The sequence below is a fragment of the Carassius auratus genome, unplaced genomic scaffold (assembly GCF_003368295.1).
Source record: "Carassius auratus strain Wakin unplaced genomic scaffold, ASM336829v1 scaf_tig00027763, whole genome shotgun sequence".
NCBI classification, from domain to species: domain Eukaryota; kingdom Metazoa; phylum Chordata; class Actinopteri; order Cypriniformes; family Cyprinidae; genus Carassius; species Carassius auratus.
Window position 1 is genome coordinate 152,563 of NW_020525621.1, and position 9,141 is coordinate 161,703.

General features: G+C 36.6%; 1 long non-coding RNA gene across 1 annotated transcript; it reads left to right on the forward strand.

The window, feature by feature from the left end:
* The first annotated feature begins 3,258 nt into the window (after positions 1–3,258).
* LOC113079354 (uncharacterized) lies at positions 3,259–7,283 on the forward strand. The gene is made up of 3 exons (XR_003281694.1): positions 3,259–3,394; positions 3,651–3,757; positions 7,228–7,283. It is a non-coding gene; the product is annotated as an uncharacterized LOC113079354 (long non-coding RNA).
* The last annotated feature ends 1,858 nt before the right edge of the window (positions 7,284–9,141 follow it).

Here is a 9,141-nt window from a genome sequence, read left to right on the forward strand (position 1 = left end):
TGTAGTAGGAAGAGAGGTATTTACAAAGGTATGTTGATGAAAGTATATATGGATGGAGGACACTTTTCCAGGTAGAGGGACACACAGAATGATTTACTGGAAAAGACATTATGTGAATAAAGACTAGTGCAAGTGCAGATATTGTGGGATTAAGTAAGTAGATGAATGTATATGGGAAGTAAGAAAGTATATGGGAAGTATTTTGTACAAAATAATGTGTTTATTACTAGAAATGTCAGACAGTACCAGAGATGTTAAGTATATGCACCTGCTTAAGTTGACCAACAGCCTGCATTCTTAGCATGCATCACAACTACACCTGACCTCATTTATTAGACCAGATGTGGGGTATTAGACCCCACATTGATCTAAAACGGGGGACTGAAGGAGTGGATGCCGAGTTGCCATATCCTTCATTCTGATATTAATTACATTATTACATGATTTCTTGTTTGACTATTAATCAAGTTATGGCAAGAGTGAAATGTGTAACCTTATGTGTGCTTATGAGATATTAAAGAATCCTTTTCTACCCTGTATTTATTTTCCTCAATATTAATGTCCACATATTATGTGTCTGTATCCAACCGTAATGATAAGACACTCGCCAGTGCTAGAAAGCCTTGAATTTTAGATAAGTTCTCTGTGTATCTGTCTGTACAGGGAGAAGGTCAGACAGTCCCAGGACAAACGATCAACTGCCAGTGTCCAGCGTATCAGATATACGTCTTTGGAGAGTTTATCTAGGTTTTGGAACCTATCAGAATTTTGTTGACTTATGTATTGACGCAATTAGTATCCTCTGTCAGGGTATAACTGTGGTTGATTTTGAGTTGTACGGGAGGCGGCCTACGAACTCTGTCGAGAGTATTGAAGCTGACTTCTGCTGATGAAATTGCAAACTATTTTCTTCAAGTAAAATTATTATTATTAATTGAACTCATCTCTGGCTCCTGGTCTTCATTGCCAAATATCTGGTCCTTGGGTTTTAACTGTAAATTCCCCTACAGTTTAATGTGTACTGTATGTTCATTCTATTTATTTATTTGTGCTATTTACATAATATTTACATTTTTTAAGTTTGTTTTTGTTAATTTAAAATAGCACTGCATAGTCTTCACTGTAAAATAAAATACACAATCAAACCAAAATGTATTCAGACACCTTCAACATTTCTCACATTATCACAGTTTATTTGCTGTAGTTTAGAAATTGGTAATAAAATATGACAATAACTCAGAATAAATTCATCTTGATAATGTCGGATAACTTTGATAAAAAGATATGTAATGGAATCAACCAAAACTTCAGACAGCTGTCAGTATGACAATATTTACACAACTATCAATACTTTGTTGAACAGTTACCAAGCAAGCAATGCTTAATTTGGTTCAGTCTGTGGTGTGAAAAGGTTGCATTAGCAATTAAAGAAAGAAAAACTTAAGCAAAACATGGTCAGGTCCCTAATTATTATATATATTTTTTGTAAGTCAATTTCACTGGTAGCCTACAGTATGAAGAATTTTTGGGTATAATATTTCACAGATCACTATTTTGCCTGCACCCACTAGTAAAACAATTCTATCTGATTTTTGGATTGACTTTGGATAAATTCTTGTACTACAAGGTAATTCATTCAAGAGCAATGATTGATTTACTTTCATTTTCATACATTAAAGACACCAACAGCAGAGCTAGTAAATTAGGCGCGGTCCCTTTAAGAGACAAACGCATCCATTATAATGATACAAATCCGATTTTTTTTGCTACTCTTTACTTTCACTTAAGACATAACCACATACTTTTTCGAACAAACTATCCAAGACGGGTATTTCGACATATTTTGTATGTATTTGTTGTCGGTACAAAAGCAAGAAGACTTTGAGACGTGTCTCTGCTTGCTCCCTGAACACCAGAACACCGCGCTGCTGAATTGAGCTCTTTCGCTTTTTGCTCTTTTTTTTTCTGTTTATTTAAACTGCGCTTTGTATTCGTTCGTTCAGGTTCAGGAGGACGTGAACGTCCTGAACGAGAGCTCGGTTCAGTGTTGCTGTCCGTGTCCGCGAGACGCGGCTCTCTCTCGTGCACACGAGTCATCAGCTGCTCAGTTCAGCTTTCCCGCAGTGCGGGGCTGAAGCCAACTTGATGTGTTGAATGCTCGGAGAACGTTATAAAACGTATTCTTAAAATACACATTTCTGTTTTAATAAATGCTCATATTAAATCATAGCATAACACATAAGTAGGTACAAAAATAATCAGTGATGCATATGCGACCATTTTGGTCGCAGTGTAGTTCCCTGCTTTGTCATTTTATGCAACGCTGAGCAATTGCTGTGACGTTCAGTCTGACAGAGAAAATCTCACAAGCACATATAAACATTCATTTTCATGTGTATAATATATTCTTCTAATTGTTTTGTGAGGTTTCGCTGCAGTGTTTTAATGTGAAAGGCTGTGAATTATATATATGTGGACTTCCAAGTGTTCAGAGAAATACATTGCGAGCTCGAATATATCATGTTATTACTTTAAACAGTTCAGAAACATCTGAATTTAGCTCTTGGTGTGTTCTAACGGGTAGACTGCGTGCGATCGCCTTAAAAAAATATATTTTTAAAAGGTCTTAAATAAAAATAAATTCGCTCGTTGTGAGCTCCGTGGAGACAATGCCTGAGCTGAGTGATTCTTCTCTCGTCTCTCTGACTGCTCTCTGCCCAAATTATTAATGAGCCCTAGCCCCTGTAATAATCAGATATGTTGGTTTAGCTTGTCAGTTTGAGGGAAATTGGATTATTTACTTGTATTTTTAACCGGTTTAAAAGTGAAACGAAACCCGACTCCTCCCCTTAATCTCATTGCAACTGTAGGGGCGACTTTTTTTCTCAGACAATGTAAGTCTATGGGTAATGAATTTTTTACATAAAAACAATTAATAATAAAAAAAAAAACTTTAAGTCTGATCAGTCTGAAAAGATATAGCACACACCGCTCTATCCCACAGGTGCCTGCCGAGTTTGGGGCTTGTGGCTTTAAAGCCCTAGGAGGAGTAGCGTTTAGTCTCAGAAAAATAATAAGAAGGAGAAGTTTAAATAGCATAACAGTATGTTGGCTTGTTGCCAAGCCAACATAATAATAATGCAGTGTTTAAATGTATTAGGTGTAATATCCTCCAGTACAGCAGGTGGCAGTAACTGTTCAGCTCGCTCGAGACTCTCCAGTAAAACCCACGAAGAAGAAGAAAACGAAAGTAACTGCAGAAAACACACAGATAGCAAGAGAAAGAGTTGCTCGTTAGATTTGATGCATGCCATGTCCCAGAAAACATTTTTCATTTACAAGCTTAGCAAAAAAATAATACTTATAAATCTCTTCTTAGTGCACAAGACTGCAAGTATGTTTTCAAAAACGAATATGTTTCTGAGGGTTTCTCCGTATTTCCGCTTCTGGTTTATGTTGTTGTTTTCGTGACGCGAAATCGAAAGTGTTTTTAAACAAGCAATTTCACAATAAGACCATTTGGTTGTTCAGTTATTTCAGTTATTCTACATGGCAGTGCATTAGTTTGTAACTCACTTTATTTTATATAGTGTTTTTGTTGCTGTTGCTGCTAACATATTTCTTCATCTCATTAACCTCATCATCTCCAGGTCACACTGAACAGCAGATTGTTGTCTCAAGCCAGTGCTGATCAATGACAGTTTAGCTGCAGTCTTTCAGAGAAGAGAGGAAAGATGAGTCTCTCACAGAAACAGAGGTAAGACTGAGTCTGTTTTCAGACAATCATTTTAAACACTGCTCTAGTTTCAGAGGATTACTGAAAAAAAACTTAACAAACTTTGTTTTATATTTAGAAATTATTTACTTCAGAGCTTCGTTACTTCCTAATAAAAAATAACATAGACATATTTAAAAAGTAACCAAATAGATGATAAATATCTGAGAATTGAAAATCAAAATCATCATCATTTATAGTCAATTTACAGTTGTTCTTCATCACTGGGTCTGTACTTAAGTAAATTATTCCACATCAGTGATTTGGGTTTTTAGGTCCTAAATTTACCATCAGACATTAAAATTGACTTCACACTTAATTTAAAGGGTCATATGATGTGTTTGAATGTTTTAATCTTTCTTTAGTGTGTAATGTATCTGTTTGTTTAAGATCTTCACAAAGGTCACAGTTACAAAGGTCACAGTCTCCTGTAAAGTGATTTATTCTGTCTAACAGAGAACACTGATCCAGAAATTATTAAAATGCCTTGACTGAAGTCCAGATATTAATTTCACAAATGTGTGCATCACAATGTGAAATATTAGCGTAATGCTGTTCAAAGGTTTACACAAAGAGAAGACGAGGCTTCAGTGAGTTGTAGTGTTGTCGTCATGTTGTGGAGACGCTGTGTGTTTGCATGAGTAAGCAAACCCTCTTTGTTTGGATTCAGTGTTTAAGATTTATTAATAACTCTGTTCCTGAGCCGTACGACCCAAAGGTTAGCTTGTGTACAACACGCTTTATGAAGCTGAAGTGCATTTTCTCCCAGCTTCCTGTGTACAACATCAGATATACACACCTAAATACACTGTACATAAAATACAATAAACCACACCTAAATACATTGTACATAAAATACAATAAACCACACCTAAATACACTATACATAAAATACAATAAACCACACCTAAATACACTGTACTTAGAATACAATAAACCACACCTAAATACACTGTACATAAAATACAATAAACCACACCTAAATACACTGTACATAAAATACAATAAACCACACCTACAGTTTTGTTCAAAATAATAGCAGTACAATGTGACTAACCAGAATAATCAAGGTTTTTAGTATATTTTTATTGCTACGTGGCAAACAAGTTACCAGTAGGTTCAGTAGATTGTCAGAAAACAAACAAGACCCAGCATTCATGATATGCACACTCTTAAGGCTGTGCAATTGGGCAATTAGTTGAAAGGGGTGTGTTCAAAAAAATAGCAGTGTCTACCTTTGACTGTACAAACTCAAAACTATTTTGTACAAACATTTTTTTTTTCTGGGATTTAGCAATCCTGTGAATCACTAAACTAATATTTAGTTGTACGACCACAGTTTTTTAAAACTGCTTGACATCTGTGTGGCATGGAGTCAACCAACTTGTGGCACCTCTCAGCTGTTATTCCACTCCATGATTCTTTAACAACATTCCACAATTCATTCACATTTCTTGGTTTTGCTTCAGAAACAGCATTTTTGATATCACCCCACAAGTTCTCAATTGGATTAAGGTCTGGAGATTGGGCTGGCCACTCCATAACATTAATTTTGTTGGTTTGGAACCAAGACTTTGCCCGTTTACTAGTGTGTTTTGGGTCATTGTCTTGTTGAAACAACCATTTCAAGGGCATGTCCTCTTCAGCATAGGGCAACATGACCTCTTCAAGTATTTTAACATATGCAAACTGATCCATGATCCCTGGTATGCAATAAATAGGCCCAACACCATAGTAGGAGAAACATGCCCATATCATGATGCTTGCACCTCCATGCTTCACTGTCTTCACTGTGTACTGTGGCTTGAATTCAGAGTTTGGGGGTCGTCTCACAAACTGCCTGTGGCCCTTGGACCCAAAAAGAACAATTTTACTCTCATCAGTCCACAAAATGTTCCTCCATTTCTCTTTAGGCCAGTTGATGTGTTCTTTGGCAAATTGTAACCTCTTCTGCACATGCCTTTTTTTTAACAGAGGGACTTTGCGGGGGATTCTTGAAAATAGATTAGCTTCACACAGACGTCTTCTAACTGTCACAGTACTTACAGGTAACTCCAGACTGTCTTTGATCATCCTGGAGGTGATCATTGGCTGAGCCTTTGCCATTCTGGTTATTCTTCTATCCATTTTGATGGTTGTCTTCCGTTTTCTTCCACGTCTCTCTGGTTTTGCTCTCCATTTTAAGGCATTGGAGATCATTTTAGCTGAACAGCCTATCATTTTTTGCACCTCTTTATAGGTTTTCCCCTCTCTAATCAACTTTTTAATCAAAGTACGCTGTTCTTCTGAACAATGTCTTGAACGACCCATTTTCCTCAGCTTTCAAATGCATGTTCAACAAGTGTTGGCTTCATCCTTAAATAGGGGCCACCTGATTCACACCTGTTTCTTCACAAAATTGATGACCTCAGTGATTGAATGCCACACTGCTATTTTTTTGAACACACCCCTTTCAACTAATTCAACTAATTGCCCAATTGCACAGCCTTAAGAGCGTGCATATCATGAATGCTGGGTCTCATTTGTTTTCTGACAATCTACTGAACCTACTGGTAACTTGTTTGCCACGTAACAATAAAAAAATATACGAAAAACCTTGATTATTCTGGTTAGTCACATTGTACTGCTATTATTTTGAACAATACTGTAATTACACTGTGCATAAAATACAATAAACCACACCTAAATATGTGATGGGTATTGAAGAGAGAGGACTCAAATGTGAGGGCAAAATGACAGTCTTTAATTAAACAAAGGAAAGCCACAGGTAAATCCAACCAATGAGTACAAAAGATGAGAACAGAGGAAGACCCGTAGGCTGGGTAGTATAAATAACTCAGGAGACCTCTGTGGCTGGAACGACCAGCAGGCTGGCAAGGCGGAGGCTTGACTGGGCTCAGGGGAGAACCGGAGACCGGAGCTCGCAGAGGGGAAATTATCTTAATGAGAAGTGAAGACAGCTGTGACACAGAAGAGCGAGGGAGACAGGAGGGGAGAAACCAGCAGGGGGAGACAGAGAGAGAAAAAGAGAGAGATGGAGACAGAATCATGACAAGACCATGACAAAATACATTGTACATAAAATACAATAAAGCCAAAAGGTATTTATTATCTCTGACATTATGATGTTGTGTTGGCTTATTTCTCCACTAAGATGCTTGTGATAGAAATGAATGAAATAAAACAATAAATCACTGATTTCCTCTTTATTGAACTCAGTCTGGAGCTTCTTTCCAGTAACACAATCACACAAGCAGACACAAGGAGGTATAAATTAACCATGGAAAATAGATCATGCAGCCAAACATGAATATGTCTTTCCATCTATCCATAGTCATAGATGGACAAATGCATGTCTATACTGTGCTTCATTACCATCTTCAACAGTGAAGCTCTTTAAATGAGACTGAAGGAGCTCCTGTAGTAAAGTGTTTTGTTCTTTGTGTCATTAGTGTAAGATCAGACTCACATGTGTCCAGCTCTGTGTCTGTGAGGAGTGACCGGTCAAAGAGAGAAGGACCCAGCTTCAGTGAAGAAACAACTTCACAAACCAAACGGTATTTGATATGTTTCTTATTTTTATTTGCACATAGGCTGTGTTATAAAGTGTATCAGTGAATAATTATCATAAATCATATAGTTCATTTATTTATCACTTATTGTATTTCTCTTTGCTAAAATGTTTACCAGATATTTTGGTCATATTTTTCCTAAATAAATTCCTAAAAAGTATTTTTATTTATTTTATTTACTATCAGGCTTCAGTATGAAACATTAGATGCAGATTTACAGTCTCACAGGAACCACAATAATTTTACAGACAGTCTCCTGCAGATCTTCCAGGTAATAAAACACATTTTCAAGAATATTTAATAATTATAATAAACAAATGTTATTGAATAAGAGTGTGACATAACTTTTATTTCTAATTTCCCTTTTAAGAACGCACCAAATAAAAATGAAATGCTATTTTTATTCATATGTGCAGCAAATTAATGTTTGTCTGAACTTGATTTTTGATGAATATTTTTAATTACTGAATAAATAATTTTTACCAAATATAGATTTTTTTTTCCTGTTAACTCTTGTCTTTGTAGGATCTTGAGAGCAAAATAATAACATTTCTCAAGAAAGAACTGGAAAAGTTTAAGAAAATATTACAAAAAGAGGACAAGCAGTACTTTGTGAAGGACTTTAATGAGAACATATGCAGTATGAAAGAAGCAGCTCTTGATCTCACGCTCTACTTCCTGAGAGAGATGAATCAAGATGAAGCTGCTGATACTCTAGAAGGTAAGAGACTCATAATCATCTGTCAGATTGTCACTTATAAATGTAGAGAGAAAATATGATTAAATAATATCTATTTTTGTTTCTGTTTAGATGAGCTGGTCTTCATTCATCAGCTAAAGTGTAGCCTAAAGAAGAAGTATCAATGTGTGTCTGAAGGAATTGCAAAGCAAGGTGACTCTACACTTCTGAAGAACATCTACACAGATCTCTATATCACTCAGGGTTGTAGTGAACAGGTCAATACTGAACATGAGGTGAGACAGATTGAAGTTGCTTCCAGACGTCATGAATCACAGGAGATACAGGTTGAGTGCAAACATTTGTTTGAAGCACCTGAACAAGACAAGCAGATCAAAACTGTACTGACAAAAGGAGTTGCTGGCATCGGAAAATCAGTCTCTGTGCAGAAGTTTGTTCTGGTTTGGGCCGAAGGAAAAGAAAATCAAGATATCAACTTCATATTTCCTCTTCCATTTAGAGAGATGAACTTAATGGAGAAAGAAAAACTAAGTTTGATGGACCTTATAACTCAGTTTTTCCCACAGACAAAAGGACTGAAGCTTACGAGAAGAAATCAATTCAAGGTTTTGTTCATTCTTGATGGATTGGATGAATGTCGACTTCCTGTAAACTTTAAGGATAATGAGACGGTGTCTGAGGTTTCATCACCAGTCTCTCTGGATGTTCTCCTGACGAACCTCATCAAGGGAAATCTGCTTCCTTCTGCTCTCATCTGGATCACCAGCAGACCAGCAGCTGCCAGTAAGATTCCTCCTGACTGTATCGACCGGCTGACAGAGATAAGAGGATTCAATGATGCACAAAAGGAGGAGTACTTCAGAAAAAGATTCAGGGATGAGAATCAGGCCAAAGAAATCATTGATCATGTTAAACAATCAAAGAGTCTCTTTATCATGTGCCACATCCCAGTCTTCTGCTGGATTTCAGCCACTGTTCTCCAGAAAATTTTAAAGAAGAAGAGATATAATGTTGTGAAAAACAATGCTGATGATGTCTCCAAAACACTGCAGGAGTCAAATACTGAAGACACTCCTAAGACTCTGACACAAATG